At 35.9% G+C, this 19,424-nt stretch overlaps 1 protein-coding gene across 2 annotated transcripts in view; it reads right to left on the reverse strand.

Annotated features, from left to right (window-relative positions):
* Positions 1-19,424, reverse strand: part of Drep4 (DNA fragmentation factor-related protein 4) — an 83,483-nt gene that overhangs the window by 53,997 nt on the left and 10,062 nt on the right. The gene's annotated exons all lie outside the window — the stretch shown is intronic.

The raw sequence follows: 19,424 nt of genomic DNA on the forward strand, positions 1-19,424 counted from the left end.
CTTTGTGGCTAAGTATTTAGTGTACGCGCCTTTGGCGTGAGAGACCCGGGTTCGATTCCCGGTGGGAGGTCATGTGGTTTGTATTCCACGTTAATCAGTAGGTCCCCTCTCATATAGCTGAAAGTGACGTTACATTCAAAATTAACTCATCAATTCAAATTACAAATAAATCACGCGCAGATTGAGAATAAGCCACTATATATTAGACCCACAAATATAGCTTTTCTTTATTTTGAAAATTTGGTTCCCAGTGCTTTGAAAGTTCATGTCCTACTCATGGATATACATTTCTCGAACTCTTAATTGCACACACTGAAAATTTGTTAGCATCGATATTACAAATGTAGTGAAGCTTCATGTTATTATACTACGGCTACAAATATAGCACTTTTTGCACCAAAAAGCTTTTAATGCCTTTAAAAAAAATCAGTATCCCATTACATCCTTTACTTGGTTTCTACCATTTACTGTATATAATAGCAATTGGTCATCACACACCACTGTTACGACTATTCTTATCTTAATGCTATAAGAACCGTATTATATAGCGTCTTTACTGTTTTACTACATTTCCACAAGAGAAATGCTTTCGTGGTCAACGCGGTAGTTTGGAGTTGAAGAAAGCTATAGCAAACACAGGCAGACAGAGAGTTAGGCTGCAGGAAGAGCATCATGAACAAAATCAGTGTAAGAAAATTTTCTTCTCGCCTACGCGCCAGTTCTCAAAACTAGGCACCATACTAGTAGAAAAACAATTAGACACATGGCCTTACATATTTTAGATTTACATTATCTAGGTTCCAGACTCATATTTCCTGTCACTATCGCTAGCCGGCGTTCGGGATATTTCAAGCCTGAACAAGAGGAATACTAGCAGATAATTTATTATTTATTCCACTAATTCATTACGTATTATTTATGCTATTACTATGGAACTTCAACTTTTTCAACAAGCTCACACGAAATAGTATTCTGAGTACAAGAACATACTTATAATTTTTCTCTCGCTGGCCCTGAACGCAAATTTCCTCGGGCTTCTCCCTGAATGCATAATTATCGAATTAATGACGAACTTGTATACCAGAAATTAGCACTCTACTATCAAATCATTTTGCTTTTATATCGTTGATTTTTTCTTAAGAATGAATAAAATTCACTTCGTAAGGTCGGTTGGTAACTCAAAACATGTAGACATTAATTAGTGTATCTACTCAAGCTGAAAACAATGCCCATCTACGTAAAAGTACTAAATAAAATTACTGTCACAACAGCTTTCGTGTGTTTATAGATGTAGCATACAACTTTTAAATAAATGTAAAACTTCTATGACTTTTAAAAGAACTGGAGAACTTGGATGAGTGCGTACGTTCATAGACTCTGTGTTGTACTGCTAAAGAAAGTAACAATATTTATGGATGTAAATAGTTTAGTAAATTCAATGTATTGACTTACTGAGCAATACTTCACGAATATACGTGAAATACTTTGTTGTTTGATCTTACAAATTAGTATACTATAACCTTATCTTTAAATAATAGAATATATTCAATTAATTGATTATAAGCAGCAGGGTTGGCTGGTTTAAACCAAAAAACAAAAAATAATGTTCGTAAAAGTGTAAGTGTTTGTAAAATTTTGATGAACACACATTTGTGGGCTATCACGTTTCACTCCCGTATATTATTCGTATTATATTCAGACCTAAATTCCCCATTCATTACCCAAAAAGATTATACTACAAAAGCAACTTTTGTTTTTTACAAGTTTATAAATGTTTATTTTGTGATTTTTTTGTAGTTGTTATTATTGTTATGTAATTGCAATCGAAGAAAAATTCTAAATATTGTTTCGTTTCAATGTTTACTATTTATAAAATACATCGAAAATGCCGTACTTTGTGTGTGGGGGGGGGGGGGTCATACAGACCCCACGAGAGGCATTTAGTGAAATAAGTATCTTTGGTATCTATTTATGTATAAATGAGTTTGAGCCAAAGTGGACTCAAATAATTCGTATCTTTATTCACTTTTCTTATTGATATGCAGATTAAGTCGGTGTATTTCTTTAATTTGGACCAATAAAAGTCGTTGTTAACTAACTTGAACTAAATTAGTTCTTCTGTACTCCGTAGTACTTTGAAATTGTTCATATGTAATTCTGTGTAATGGTTTCACTTGTGCAACTGTTTATCTTTTTGTCCTTCTGAAATGACTCTTGACGATTATATTAACAAATATGTAAAGATCAGTACAACGTATTTTTTTTATCAGGATTCCTTCGTGAGTGAGTCGGCAGACGTATCGCATTTGTGGCCAATTAGTCCTAGTTCTGAGTTTAAATGGAGGACAATTTCTCTCGGATGTAACTCGAGAAGCGGTTTTTATTCCGCTTTAAGCTTATGTGACCCCTTCCAGCTTAACCCGGTTGTTGCATAATAACATCAAGGCGAAACAAACTTATTTCTGTCCATATATGATATGAATATATAGAGCAAATCATTTAAACCATAAAAACCTGGTTTAACCCCCCCCCCCCCAAAAAATGGTTTAAACCAAAAAAGTTTTTTTTTTTTTTTTTTTTTAAATAAAAACCATGGTTTTTGCCAACCCTGATAAGTAGACACATAATCTACTTTTGAAAGAAATCTTAAGTTCTGTTACTTCTTTATTCTTAGTTTTATTAGCAACGTCACACACATTTGAAAAATAAAAATGCATTCTATCTTTCTCTTAAGACATTCCCTACTGAGCGGCGCAGAGTTTTCCCTGAACCGACAGATGACGTACAAATATGACGGTCATTGTTTTAAGCACACAAGTAACAATTCGAGTCACTCGTAAATTTCGAGTAGTTAGAATCAAAGCATGCGGGAAAGAAAATACAACGTTGTAATTCCTGTAATCAGCTACCTCTGAAATATTTTATAGAGTAATAAATAAAAGAAAGAAAAAAAAAACATGAAAATGGCCATTTTAACTATCGATGATCATAGACTAATACAGCTTGTGGTTCCCGATCACTTTTGAGGAGTTTGGTTTATAAAAATTTTCATTATGTATTTACTCTGTCCGTGTTCTGGTCTATGGCCTGCCCTACTCATCTGAAAAAAATTAAATTATGTAATTAATTTCTTTTTAGCCATTGTATCCTACCGAGTACCTCACCTCCGAACACTTCCAAAAAATGACGTTTTAACATTTCTCAATATCAAACCTCCCCTAGTGAGAAACAAAATTTCTGACCTAATATTTTTGCATACAATTGTAAACGGCCATATATCATGTGAACAGTTACTACGTCAGATAAATTTTCGCGTACCCGCTAGAACAACACGGTCTAGCGATCTCTTTTACACTCGAGCGGCGAGAGTTAATATTGTCCAAAGGTCCCTTCTAAACCGAATTGTTAGCAGGTATAATCATTACCAGAAACTGTAGACGTTTTTCCAAATGAGCATACCTTCAGATTATCTATAAATAAACTATCTTTGTAATGTTGCCACTGTACTGTACCATCTTGATTTCAAATTGTTACTCTATTATTAAGTTACATAATTGTGATAATGTTTCAGTGTAAAATGGCCTGCCTAGTGCTGTATCTGAAACCTATTATAAATAAATAAATAAATAAATAAATCTTAAGTACTATCTGACGGATCACCAATAATCTTGACTAGGATCTAGAAGGTCAAAAAAAAAAAAAAAGTGAAATAAAATCTTTGAGTTTTACGTCCTACGGTTATGCCGGTTAGGCTAAAGGAGACAGTGATGATGAGTAATGAATGAAATGGTGGAATGAAGAAAGTGTGAGGAAAAGGGAGAACCCCGAGGAAACCCACGCACACGGTGTTTGTCCACCACAAAGTTCACTTGGCGGGGGCTTGGGTGGGATCGAACCCGGGACCCCAAGGTCAAAAGTTAGAAATCGAGCTTGATTCATCCACCAGAAGTAGTAAAAATTAACTTTTTCCGGTTTTAAGGTTGATCACTTGTAAACCAAAAACGGTAATAGGCCTATATATAGTGAGACTTGATTTTCTGTAATCGATTAGGCATCTCAAGAATATATCTTCTCTCTTAACGGTTTACACAAATCGGAAGTGACAGAAAATCAACCACTTCCGATTTTAACGTTGATCTCTATCTCTACAGAATAAAGACGGTAATAGATAGCGAGATGCGGTTTCCTGTAATCAATTAACCGTTCGATTCTGACCATCCCTACTATATAGAGCAGAAAAGATAAGAGATAGAGAAAAGTTTTCTTTTTTTTTTAAATCGATATAGCATTCTAAGAATTAGTACGATCTTCTCTCCTAAACTTCCATTCACACCGGAAGTAGCAAAAAAATCACCACTTCTAATCTTAACGTTGATCACTATAAAGGAAAGACGGTAGTACATAGCGAGAGTAACGGTAGTAACCTCCAATCAATTAAGCGTGCCAAGAATATATTCACGCTAATCTGTCTAGGAAATCCGGCAATGGTAGAATGTACTATTTCCAGTTTCAATATTGAGAAAATATCACGTTATACAAACCAAACTCCTTCACGTAGTCTACACCTAACACTGCTACTTTTTTTTATTTGTTTCTATCCAATTAATTATTATTTAACAGAAGAAATATCGTACGTCTTCTCCCAGAGAGCCGAAAATTTATATTTAACCCTTTTAAATTTTTTGGCCAGTATATAGGCCATGGCGTCGACCTTCGGACTTTGCTTTATAAATCTCTAGTAAAGCTTTTTACACCGGGTTTTTTGCATTTATTCACGTATGGAGGCATCAAAGAACAGGTTTTATGGACATTTTGCAGTCACGTGTGCAATGCCTGAGGGCAGTGACGTCACAAACAACGAAGGCGGTTTTTTAAAAAAGGATAAATTTTAGAGCTTTTTTTAAAAAAAAAATCGTGACTCATCTCTATTAATCTTAGAAACCTAGTTTCTACCTCGTTGGTTTCGTTATAAAGCTGAGTTTCCAAATGTTGCACTCAAATTTCCCTATTATGTACCAGATGCGGGAAAATCCCGCCCAAATTGAAAAGGGGATTTCTCAGGAGAAAATTTCCCTCTTTTTCTAAATTTCTCCCCTCAGGAATACATTGACATATTAGAAGGGGTACCGTTGGAAACCTAGTTTTATTTGGAACAAAGTGAGATACAAATCATGATCCTAGAGTAAATAGAAATGTGCCAGGAAATTTTCCAATGTTTGAATTCTTGCTTTATTTAAACAGTTTTTGTCAGTTTAGCAAAGTATCTACAGTATTATCACTATTTATCCTAAAATCATGAATCGTACCTCGTTCTCTTCGGCATGAATCGGCTTTTCGAACGGTATAACTTGCATATCCATATCATGCACCTGAGGGGAGAAAATTCCCCAAAAGGGAAATGGCCCAAAATTGAAAAAAAAAGGGATTTTTTTACAAAAATTTCCCTTTTTGGAAAATTTTCTCCCCTCAGGTGCACGATATGGATATGCAAGTTATACCGTTCGAAAGGCCGATTCATGCCCAACAAGACGAGGTACGATTCATGTTCCTACAATGATTAGCCTTTATGCTGAAGCGGATTGCATAGAAATTGACTGAAAATGTATTATCGAGAGAAAATTGGTTAATCGCCTATAGCGTCAAGACTGTTTTTCCCCGTACATTCTTCGTTCCTCATTATTTTCACAATGAAGCAAAGTTTTCTTTGGTACTATTCGCATGTGTGTGTTATATACCTGAGCGGAGAAATTCGCGATAAAAGAGGATTTTTTCAAAAAAATCCCCTTTTCCCTACTTTGAGCGGGAATTTCTCGCATTTGGTACGTAATAGGGAAATTTGACATGCAGTTGGAAACTCTGCTTCATTACAAAAAAAAAAAAAATACGAACCATGATCCTAGCGTTAATAGTGTTGATACTGTAGCTGCTTGACTGAAAACCTAAAAATTACCTTAAAAAAATTAAGAGTTAATTACCTTTTAAATTTCAAAAATCGAAAAACTCACGTTATATTTAATGAGGTTTGGTTATTTAATCTAATTTCAACAACTGCAAGCAAACAAGAAAGGATTACTACTTTGATTTTTTAATTATAATTTCCAAATCAACGGCTATTGTTAGTGAAACCATTATAAGGAAATGTATGGTAAGTTTGCGCTCACATTTAATTCCTGTAAATTGTTTTAGTTTCTACTATTTTTCTTTCCAAAGATGTAATTGTGTATTAGAACCATTACATGAATAATTAGGAACAAATAATGACATTTTATTCCATGGCTGTTCCAAATATGCTGATACTGATTATTGATTGTTTGAGCGCATACTTTACATGACATTGGGTTTATTGTTTATAAAATTCTACCCGAACTACTATTCAGTTTTCATCTGAAGTTTAGAAACACTAAAGCAAACAAACCCAAGACCACGGGCGATGGACATTTGAATAAGGATTATGATTAGTCGACTCCACTTCCTACAATACAATTTGACAAGTATCAAATCCTGCGGTATTAAAAATTAGGTAAATTAAAACAATTTAGTTTTAAAACACATTCACTCAATCATCTTCTACATTGATTTTTACTTATTTATTTTTATTTTTTTATTATTTTATCTGTAGTTAAATGGTTCGAATTCTTGCCTCGTCATAAGTTTCGGTTCGTGTACTCACGTTATCTTTAGTCTAAGGTAACACAATTACAGACTCTTAACAAAATAATGGGAAAACCTGTAGTTTACAAGTGTAAGATGTGAGAGGGGTAACGTTGAGGATGTGTGTACAGTGCCTGGTCATTGTTAATGATGTTACGTCATTTGCTGCAGTACGTCAGGCGGAGTAGGACCGAGATGTGTATTGATGTGAACAGACAGTGGTGATGAAAAATGGAAGACCTTTCTGAATTTCAATGAGGTCAAATTGTGTGTGCGAGTGCGAGATTAATTGCCGCAAATGTACGTACGCTGCACAATGTGCCAGGTGTGTTGCCGGGAGCAGTAAGCAAGTTGACAATAGTCCACAGACTTCATTGAAATTGGTCTGTGGTCATTAGCGGAGTAACAGCGAACGAAAGAGCAGTTCAGTGACAGGAGATTATCACCATGGACCATAGACAGAATGCGGCAATTTTGATTCAATCAGGACCTGCAATTAAATTTTGCGAATGCGAGTTCCTTAAACTGAACATCCACGGTCAGGTTGCCATTTCCAAACCACCTATCATCTCCAACAACGCTTTGGTCTTAAGAGAATGTCGCCGTTAACATACGGAGTAGACAATCACAATTTCATGCTATTTCTTGGGTACTTTAATTATGTTCACGGACGAATTACTGCAATTATGTGCACATTTTAAGTGACCAAGTGTAGATGTTATTTCTTGCCAATGATGTAATTTTTCAATGTGATAAATGCGCCAGTTTACATTGCTGGAGCTGTTTAGGCATGCTTACACAAACGTCGCGATGAGCACCACTTTCATTCTTCTCCATCCTAGTTCACAGGACTGATTGCTGCACTGCATGCGAACTGGTACAATCCGCGGCAAAAAACTTGCAACATGAGCATATAAGTTTATTGTGAAATGACGAAGTCTTTTGCTCCAAGATAAGTGTGCACGGGTGGAGACCGAGGTTTATCCTGGCGTGATTCGTTCCACTTAGACGTTATGTTCATTCCCTATGCTGTTAGCGTAGTTTCACAATAAACTTACATCCTCATGTTGCAGGTTTTTTGCCGCGGATTGTACAATATTCCTCTGAAAATCATAGAGCTCTTCTACAGGCTAACTGTAGTCCTACACTGTATTAAGCAGAAGTTGCATCTTATTCCATTATTTTGATAATTATCTGTATATCCTGTACCATTTACACACACACATTATATATATATATATATATATATATATATATATATATATATATATATATATATATATATATATATATATATATATATATAATCGAGAGAGAGAGAGAGATACATCACTCTATCGAATGAGACAAAGTCTGGCATAGTGGTTATTCTTACCTTCTACGTGAACGTTAAGAATGGAAACTTTAAAAAATTCAACCGAAGTCAGTTGAAAAGGAGTGTTGCTCCCTTAACTTTTGAACTGCTCAATGCAAAAGCACAAGCTTTAGTATATAGCGATGTCTTGAAATACAGTACATGCCATTAATCTGAATTTAATTTGGAGTATGCAGGGGAAGATGACAAGAAATTTTCAGTATTTTTGTATGTCGCAGTTTTTTGCAAAAACAGCTTAGAGAATTATTATTATTATTATTATTATTATTATTATTATTATTATTATTATTATTATTATTATTATTATTATTACAAATAATCAAATACAGGTGGTTTGTACAGGGTGACAATTAAGGAACTATATGAAATAAAACCGTCCTAATTTCTGAACAGTTCGCATGATGACGTCCAAACTGCGTGGCTGACCATAGGACATGATGGAAATTCGTATGCGCATGCGCACGCAACGTGTTGATGTCTGCCATTTGTAAGTAAAAATGTCACGGTACCGCGTGCAGGAGCGTATAGCACTTGTGAAAACACCTGAAAACATCGCGAAGACATGCGCTGTGTTTCAAACCAGCCCACGGACATCGACCAGACGAGCTACGCAACAGGTGGGAATCAATCTGGAGACCCTGAGACGAAATGTTGTTGAAGACCTGCATCTCTTCCCATACAAAATTCAAACCCATCAGCCATTAACCCCCGTGGCCATGGAACTGCGGTTGTTTTTCGCCAATACTATTGTTCAGAGAATTGACGCCCAGGAATTTGATGTGAATATGGTTTGATTTAGCGACGAAGCCCGCTTTCATTTGAATAAGTTCGTCAATAAGCAAAACTGGCGCTTTTGAGGGACTGAAAATCCGCATTTCGCAATGGAGAAGTCTCTCCGCCCTGAACGGGTGACGGTGATGGTGTGTAATGTCCAGCCATGGAATAATCGGTGCGATATTGTTTGACGGCACGGTGACTACTGCACGATACGTGATGGTTTTAGAAAATGATTTCATACCCATTATCCAAAGTGACCCTGACTTCGAAAAGATGTGGTTCATACAGGACGGAGCTCGACCCTATCGGACCAAGAGAGTGTTTGACTTCCTGGAGGAGTATTTTGGGGACCGCATTCTGGCTCTTGGGTATCCAGAGGCCACTGGAAGGGGATTCGCTTGTCCGCCATATTTCTCGGATCTGAACCCATGTGACTCATTTTTGTGGGGCTATGTTAAGGACAAGGTGTACAGCAATGACCCAAAACCATTGCCGAGCTGAAACTGCCATTCAGGAGGTCATCGACAGCATCAATGTTCCGACACTTCAGCGGGTGATGCAGAATTTTGCTGTTCGTCTGCGCCACATCATCGCCAAAGATGGCAGACATATCGGACATATCATAATCTAAATCCGAATATCTGTAGTGTCGTTTACATATGCAATACAGTTTGTGTACTACGTAGTTCGTCACTAATTTTCATTTTATTTCATATGGTTCATTACTTGTCACCCTGTACATGTAGGTAGGTGTGTGTAGGTCCAGAAGTTTTGCAAAACAAACTATTCTATATAATAACTCCTTCCAAATATCCGGTAAGGCGAAAAGAGAAAATGGTTATGAGAAGTAAAACTCCAAACTTGAAATTCCCTGACTTTTCCAGGTTTTTTTCTCATGGAAACTTGACGTATGAAAATGAGATATTTCAAGATAAAATGAACATAGTTTACGCTTTTCATAATGAATAGTTTACTAATCTGTTCGGTTTCAATTTAGAATGTCCTGATAAACATACAAATTTCTCATAAACATTCATATCTGCTCATTACAAGTTAGCTTTAATATATAATTTTTAACACATCACAGCATTCATTAACTGAATTATTCATGCGTTATATATGTCACATTACCCTATTTGGTTTCAGCTTCTCACTTTCTAAGGTCAGGGTTCCTACTGATCTGTAGAAATCTATTTCCCTGACTACTCCCTGACTTTCCCTGACCTTTGGCAGGAAATTCCCTGACTTTCATGACAGATGTCGGATGACGTTGACCTATAAATAAGGAATAGGCCAAATAATGGTGAATATTTATTCTATAGAGACAAATAGTAATCAATTGCTCGTACGTACATTCCACTTATCTCCCATAAAAATCTGAACAACGTTCATACTGTGATTATTAATATCTACACCCAAACCCTCTGACAACAAATTATTCTAAAGATACGATACTTCTTATAATTAATTTAACTGATAATGGTTGGCTAAGATGAAATTGGTGTACAATTCATGTTAAAAAAATAAATTTTACAAAATTTCTCTGACTTTCAGTCTTTTTTCCCTGATTTGCATCATTTTCCTGAGTTTCCCTGATTTCCCTGGCCAGTAGGAACCCTGGATATGCGCATACAGTTTCATTATTACTGACACACTATTTAAAGTTTTCCTTCAGGTAATTATTTGAGAGAAATACAGGAATTACATTTTTAATTATTCATCCTAAATTATGGTTTAACACATACTCAGGGCTGGATCCAGACTTTTCTGACGAGGGTGCACCAATAACTACCAGTTTTGAATTAAATTTGAATTTAACTGCCTCTAGGCATCTGTTGTGTGTATGAGGAATTGCCCTGGAAATGGTTCATCTCGGGAATCAAACTCATTCTCCGAGCTTTAGCAACTGAGGCACGGTCGCTTAGTCTCGGTATAATTTTCAGTATACTGATACCTCCCAACATGCAGTTATCATGTTGAAAATTTTCGAACGCTCTGTATAATAGTGTAGAATAATATATAATATAGGATATGTAAGGATGTAAGGTTGTCATTTAATTTTTCTTGTAATATTAGAAGGTAGGAGTAAGTTAGGAAGTGCATTAAAATAGGTTTAGGATTTTATTTCGTATTTAATGTCTATGTTTTGTCCATTTCTATCTTAATTTCCTATATTTCTTTAAAAATTCTGCTTATTTCTTTTATTTTTCATCTGTAGAACGCTTTTCCTATCTCCAAACATTCTGAAAACTCTCCCAGAAATTTCTTTAAAATTTTATTTTAAAATTATTCTTCATAAAATTCTTTAGATTTTCAGCCATCTTGATAGAAAATCGTCAAAATTCACTCGGTTTTGGTGCATCATCTTCAATCTTGTCTTGTGTGACGTCAGTAGCACAGATTTACAGAATTATCTATAATTGGTCGCTTTCCTTTGAACTCTCTGATAATTAGCTCATCTTCAATCTTCGTACTGTTACGTCACATTGTTGTTGTACTGTAATGGCGTCAGCCTCAAGAGAGCAGTCCCCAGTTACTGCCCGTTAGATATTTATCGGAGTAAAGTGGTAAAGGAAGCCGCTCCAGAACGGATTTTTCTACTAAAAGATCTAAAAGAGTTCAATTGCAAAATTTGCGATATTTTTTGTGTTATTTGTTTGGACGGAACGGAGCGAGTAGCGAGGAGAATTAGTGAAGCGAAGCAGCCCAATTTTGTGAATTGTCGTCTGTATAAACTATGGACGAAAGCTGATTACGACATAAGTCGAACTCTAAATTTTTTGAAGAAGCGTGATGGTTAATAAATTTTAACCGGTTCCATGTTAAGTTAATATTATAAGAGGCGTGTGTGTGTGATGTTTAAGTTCTTCTGGAAACTGAAATATTCAAGAAAGCTCCATTTTTCGTCAATATGAACTCGTACTCGTAAGGACAACCATTGGATTCTTCTTGCTTATAAAATCATCCAAACTGTAAGTAATGTTTACTTTATTTCTGAAGTGGTTTCAATCGAAATAACTTGGTAGCCTGGATTTGGAAATACTTTTTCTTTTAACCTCGAAATTCACCAAGTTATACAGTTGGAATATGGTATTCAGTGAATTATAATAATATAACCATGTCTTCGTAAATTCCTTTCCCGTAGGATCTATACAATTACTGAGACAATATGTGACGGCTTAAGCTTATCTAGAAAGGGGGGGAAATAAAAGGTAGAACAAACTACTGACGGAATGTATACATGCGAGTGTAAAATTTTCGTTTAGAGTGACCATCTAAATTCCTGTAATTCAAAGAAAGCCTAAATCTTGTGTAAGGTTATATGCAGTATTCTTTATTATTGTGATTTTTTTTTTTATTTGGCTATGCATCGTTTGGCTGTCTATTATAACCAAGCTAGACAAATAAGATAGGAATGACGTTCTCCGGAATAGAACATATATACAATATATATTTTAAAGTTTTTTTAAAACCTATAACGTATCCGTAAAGTATTAGAAAATAAACCGAAGCTGTACTTTGATAAAAGAAGCACGATAGGTCGTTTTGTCACAAATTTTCGATAGGGACAATTGGTTTTCTACACCGTGCGAGTATTCATTTTCTAAAAGTAACAAATTCGATTCCCATTAAAAGAAATTTGGCCTGGACTGCCAACCAAAACGTTTTTACGGTATATAAACAAATTTGTTGGTGTGAGTGTGTGGTGTGAATGTGTTTTAGGTTAGTGTAGGTTAAGGATTTAGTAATTTCATGTGTATTTTTGTAATAGTATGTGTAGGCAAGAAATAAATAAATATGTGAAAAGTGTGCCTGGTAATAATAGCTGCTGTGAACAGCCAAAACATAAGATTTATGATTTTTTTTTTTTTTTTAATGAAAGATATGAATGCCATAATAAGAGGCACATTCCTTGATGTAGTTGAGAATAAGTGAATATTAATAAAAAAATTATTGAATATTGGGAATATGTAATAAATTGAATGTTATGAGAGTTTGTGTGCGTGTAATATTTTAAAATGTCTGGTCACGAATTGTGACATGCACGGTAAAATAGTTCTTTAAAGCATAATGCGATGTATCGTTGTGCCCCTAAACTGAATGTAAACAGTTTGTATAACGAAGAGCTTCGGTGAAACAAGTAAAAGCTTCTGGTTGACAATTATGTTTTATTTCATATAGCAAGGATACAGTAGAGTAGATTTTTTTTTTAATAGTAAAACATGATTTTGGTCAAGATCAATAGTGCGTCTTCCTATCAATCTGATAAACGAATCATCGAAGGGAAAATGATGTGAGTGAAACGTTACGGGGAACCCATCAGTGAATGTCACGAATCCTGAGATTTTTTTTTTTTTTTTATTTACTTTTCCAAAATTTTCGAGTTTCTTTATTTATATTTTTTTCCGTTGCGCAAAACTTCATTTAGATAATACACTTGTAGGGCAGGTCTTCTGAGTTCCGATTCTTTCTCCCATGACTATGGAGCGAGCGAGTGCATCCCTGGTTGCGAGCTATTCTTCTGTGATAGCCACATAGACTTGTAGCTGGTTAAACTGGTGATATACTCAAACGCACCTTGGTCCCGAGAAAGCGAACATCTGAGAACAACAGTAGAAACGAACATATACTTACACATATAAATATATAAAGTAAAAATAAATAAATTTTCTTACAATACAATTAGCTGGCTGCTTTAGATAGGAATTTCTATAATCATGGACACTTGGAATATGATGGATATTTGTATCGTAGTGTTGCTATTTTTACTGTTAACTTCATATTTTAGATAGTGTAGAAGAGGGAAATCCGGCCCTGCACATAATATTTAAAATAAAATAAAATTACTTTCAGAGAACCCTTTTGATAAACAGGCAGGAAAGAATTTTTCTGCCTACTGGTCTAACTGCTAGCGCGTTCGCCTTCGATTCAGGTAGTGCCGGGTTCGATTCAAGTAGGAATACCTTGAAATTTGAACGCATTACAGTGATTCGGATTTAATCTTAAACTGTGAGTCCACGTTTCACATAGTTTCGGTCCTGAAGAGGGACGCTTATCCAACACACAACAAATTAAGAATTACTCTGCCAAAGAGAATCCTAAAATGCTTTTTTTTTTAAAAAAAAAATTACTTACTTGTGTCTAGAAGTGCTAATAAAGATTCCAAATATTCAGTTTATTCCTTGCTTATAAAGTGTGTGTGTGTGTGTGCCCTTAACGTTTTGCCATTCAATGCCTAGAAACAACCTTTTTTTTCGTTTCGACCTCTTCAGAGGTAATTTATTGAGGTGCGAGACATACTCCGTCACCTTTATCCTATATGGATCTGTCTTCTTGCTTTTATTTATTTATTTATTTATTATTTTTGTGCAATGACCAGTGGAAAATTTTGCAACCAACTGGAAATATTAAAAAAAAAATCTTCCAGGTTAATGAGACGTAAATGTTGTTTTCTACGTTAATTTTTCTTTTTTTTTTCTTTCTTTCATTCCTCTCCACTGGTGTAGTGCTAGCGCACATGGCTTTGGTGCTTGTGGTGCTGGGTTCGATTTCCGGTGAGAGCACAAAAGATTCACAATCATATCCTTTAGCCGAAAGGACATAATCGTGGGACGTTAACCTTATAAAAACTAACATACAGAGTGAAAACGTGATTAGACTGGGACTCAAATCCTAGATCTCCGGCATACCGTGCCGATGCGTTAACCACTACGCCACCCATTCCCCTTCCCAGAATTGCCAAGCACCCTCTCACTCCTGTAGTCGGTGCTCTCCACTCAGACAACATGGCTTGTACCACAGCCTAGCTGCTGTGCTTGGACAATCCAGTATTCATATGTTGAGAAACACCTTTTGACGGTTGTCGTTTCATACATTAATGAAAGGACGAAATCGCCAATTTAAACACACACCAAATCCTCTGTAGGTGCGAATTCAATAATATGCAAAGCAATACTTTATATGTTATAGCACACTTTGAATATTATTGAATTCGCACCTACAGAGGATTTGGTGTGTGTGTTTAAATTGGCGATTTCCTCCTTTCATTAATGTACATATATATATATATTCAAAAAACATAATTTTTCTTTGATTTTTTAGTCCAACAATGCCTCACATTTTCCATTTAGCAGTTTTTATTTTTAATCAACAATTAAAAACCCATAAGAAATTGATGTAACAATCCTTTTTACTCTTCATTTCTATACCGACCATAATTATTCAAAATCCTCAGTGCCGAAGACGATGAATGGTGAGTTTACAGTCACTATATAAGTTTACATATCTTCTAAATGACTATAGATGCAAATTTCAACAATAATGTATTCTTTTGTACACAGAGTAAGCATATTTCAGCAATAAGGTATTTTACGTTTGTTTCGGGTTGACCAATATGTCCCAAATTTTGAAAAGAGTTTCAGTTGAGCCGAATTACGTCGAAGATGAACGTATTTCATAACGAGACGGCAAATTATCCAAAAACATTTACAAAATATGCAACATCCATTCTTAGTGACATTTGTAAATATCGATCCACGGCGTGTATGTATCTATGACTATCGAAAAGGAAAGAAATGAAATCTTTTTGAGTTTTACGTCCCACATTTATGACGGCTACGCTAAAGGAGACGGTGATGATGAGAAATGAATGAAATGGTGGAATGAAGAAAGCGGGAAGAAACGGGAGAACCCCGAGGAAACCCACGCACAGAGTATCTGTTCACCACAAAGCTCACTTGGCACGAGCTGGGATCGAACCAAGGATCCCATGCACTAGAGGTGAACACTCTACCACTGAGCCTCCCCTACGACTATCGAGATATTGATACTGTTCTATCGTTAAAATCTTTCGTGTTGGCCGTAAAATCGTCGCCAATAATGTTAGTCTTTGTACTGGTTCAATGATTCGTGACTTTTTTTTTCAACTAAAGGTCCACAAGCTGTCAAATTTTCATTCATGACTATATATGTATTTCATCCTATTATTATTATTATTATTATTATTATTATTATTATTATTATTATTATTATTATTATTATTAAATAATTGTACGTACAAATTTGGATATGAGGTACCGGTGATCTGTACATCTAATATTTAAAAATGAAACAATATCCAGCATGAGGAAACCACAACCCATTGTCAGTCACAACATACTTTTATTTATTTATGTATGATCGACATCTATGATCGTACGTTAATCATGTAATAAGGGATGACGTTCTTCAGCGAGAACACTTTCCTGGGAAGTGAAAAAACAAGGAAGAGATGGGGAATGAAGGAAGCAACCTGGGACCTGTAGACCTGTTGGGTACCATCCTGACATTTGCCTAGTATCGACCGCCCTCACCGGAAATCGAACTCGAGATCACTCGCATCAAACACAAGTGTGTTAGAGACTACGCTACGCGAGACAACAAAGATTATTTTAAATATCGGTAAACTGTACAGTAAAATTTGGATACTGTTCTTTGATTTTAAAATATTTGTAAAAGATGGGAGCAAGAGGAACTTGATTGACATTTGCATTTGCTTCTTAGAGAAAAAAGAAAATACCTCACAAAATGAACCAATAAAGCTCGGAGATAGTGCTGCTATTAAACAGACTTCGTGTTTCAGTTTGTTATAACTATAACTAATAGTCCTAGAACATTGAGTTACCTTTCGCAACTGCACCGTAAACGGGGTTACTTCGGGACAGTAGAGTAATTCTGGGAAAGGCATGGTGTAGAATACCCTATTACCGCCGAAAATGGAATTCCATGGCCTCGTCAGGAAAGTAAGCCTGGACAGTGCCTTGTAAGAAGTACAGGTATTTGAAGTGTGTTGCGGATATGTAAGGGAGAAGGTATTGTTGACACATACGTCTATCGCGCATGTAGAGTAGAGCCACTGTTACGCTAACTGGTACCTAAAATGAATACTGAATACCCCCATAGCAGAACATGTCGCGATCTGCGATGTGATCGCAGAAAATTTGCCGCGTCTGTGCAGAAAAATTGCCAGAAAAAAAAAAAAAATAGCCAACAGAAAAGTATAAAAACATGCCTGTTACGTGCAGATGTCTTAAATGCACAGACGACTCGCATAAATATGGTTTTAACTGATTTTTACGTTACGTAAAGCGTGTTTTTAATAATCACAGCTGTCTCTTCTGCAGAAAAGTTTTGCAGAATTCCTGCAGAAAAATTTTGACTTACAAAACCTCATCGCAGAAAGACACAGAAAATTATGCCATCGGGCTGAATACCTTGATTATTACCGTATGTAGGTAACGTGGATATGTACCAGAACACAGTATTGTGGTGGTGAACTGTATCAAAATTGAAACATTGGCGAGGTAACTCTGTGAAACTCATCATATAAAGCTAGAGAGGCCACCATCATTCGTGATAGCAAGAGAAGCAGACTCCTAACAGGAGAATCATTATTATCATCATAGGTTTTCTGCCCTTGTTGGCAAGTAACTTACTGCAACTGAGAAGCATCTATTATCCTCTTCGTTTTCATGTACGATTTTTCTGTTTTGATACCGTTCATCAATTGTAACCTTCTTCACCTCCTCCCCCTCTCTCTCTCTTTCTCTCCTGTCATCATACCCTCTAGCACGTCCCTCATGACACAGTTCCTTCTTAGCCAATGCCCCAACCAGTTTCTCTTCCTCTTTCTAGAAATATCTAAAAGTGTCCTTTTCTACCCTACAATTTCTAAAACCCTCTCATTTGTTTTCCGCTCAACCCACTAATTCTCTCCATTCTTCACACCCACATTTCGAAAGCTTCTACTAGCTTCTCATCATTTTTGCGTAATGTCCATGCTACTGCTCCATACAGTACAATACTTCACACGAATCATTTTATAAGTCATTTACTCAAGTCTTCATTCAAGGTCCCATAAAACAAACTTTTTTTTTTTTTTTTTTTTAACTCTTAAAGGAAGAGGACATATGAAAAGCAAATGGAAGGGGACTCCAGCAGTGGAAGTTCCTTATCGACCTTAGCAGTTTCTTACGCAAGGTCTGATGACAGTTTCCACGGACCTCTCGAGAACATGGGCATTAATTCCAATTGAGACACGGTTTCTCTTATAACTTTAGGACTAGTAAGACCATGTCAAATTTGTGCCACTTCATGCTTGTAAACTATAAATGAGCCGTACTCGAATGATTTACCCAAAAAAAAAAAAAAAACTACCACCGCTTATTATTATTATTATTATATTTTTACACTTATTTGTTTCTCCTTTCTTGCAGATCCTCCGATACATGATGTAATCTGAGAAAGAACAATCTATGATTAGTACATCTTATTGGTTCATCTTTTGTCTGCCAAAACCTGATTGGGACCATTGGGGTCCCGTGCGATCTCACGGCAGCATTTGTGGTGAGACATTTCTTCTTAGTTAACATCAGTGTAGCTGATTTCTATTTATCGTTGTATGCATATTTAAAGCAGATACGAAATTTAGAGGAAAATGCAACACAGCAACCAGATTCTATTTCCCTATCCTTGTTGAAAGTCAACTGTCTACACTGGCTCAATGGTAGAGTTCACCTCTGGCGCGAGTGAAAAGTCCCTGATTTAATCCCACAGCACAATTGTAGTGAACAACATCGTTTCCCTGAATTCGCCTTGTTTTCTCTCACATACTCATTTCACCATTTCTTTGAAAATCGTTCACCTACATTCATCATCATAGGTATTCTGCCTTTATTGGCAGGTCACTTGCCGCAGCTGAGAAGCTTCCATGGTCCACGGTCCTCCGCTAACCTTTTCGTCTTCGCGTATGATCTTTTTAATTATCGGTATTCTTCAGCCTAAACAGCAAATGCGTAAGATTTTGAACTAAAGATTCAATTTCATGTATTTCCACTTGCCTACATTGCCAAGGTTACTAAAGCAGCTGCAACTAAGAATTGATTTCTTTCTTTCTTTATTTTTTTAAAAAAATATCGTTCATACTCTATGCATCTCAGCTCATCCCTCAGTCCCCTCAGTGAGGAAAGAATGAAAGGGATGCTCCCTTAATTTTCCCCTTATCCAGCAATTTTTGATTACACTAAGCCCAAAGTGCCTGCAATAGAAGAAATTATAAACTAAAACCTTTATTCCTTTCAAACTTTACTGCAATTTAGAGTATACGTGGTAAGCTTGCGTACTCCAGTAATTGGTTTCTATGCATTTTCCTTTAAACTTGTTCGTTATAGAAGCAATCAATAGCACGCACCCTCAAAAGAAAATCATAGTTTTATTTTAAGGTCAGCAGATTCTTTCTTGGTAAATAGCAATATTTCCAATGTATGATCAAATTAAAGAAAATTGTAATTAGGTTTTCCCACACATTCGCTTAACTGCTGTACATTATGTATTCGAGTATATGTAGTACAAATCCCTACTGAAACTGGATGAAACTTTTCTTCATAGAAAAAATTTCAACTGTCTCCAAAGGTACAGGAAATATACAAACGGTGTACAGAAACTAAAACTAGACAAATCCAAAGAATGGAACTTTAACAGAAATAAATTAGGGATTTACGAGGACATGGCAGAAAATTCGGGAGCATCGCGGGGACAGTTTTTTTCTGGGGGGAGGGAAATACGGGATACGCTATTGTCATCA

This window comes from Thermobia domestica, chromosome 16, assembly GCF_964235325.1.
Source record: "Thermobia domestica chromosome 16, izTheDome1.hap1.1, whole genome shotgun sequence".
In the NCBI taxonomy this organism is placed as follows: Eukaryota; Metazoa; Arthropoda; class Insecta; order Zygentoma; family Lepismatidae; genus Thermobia; species Thermobia domestica.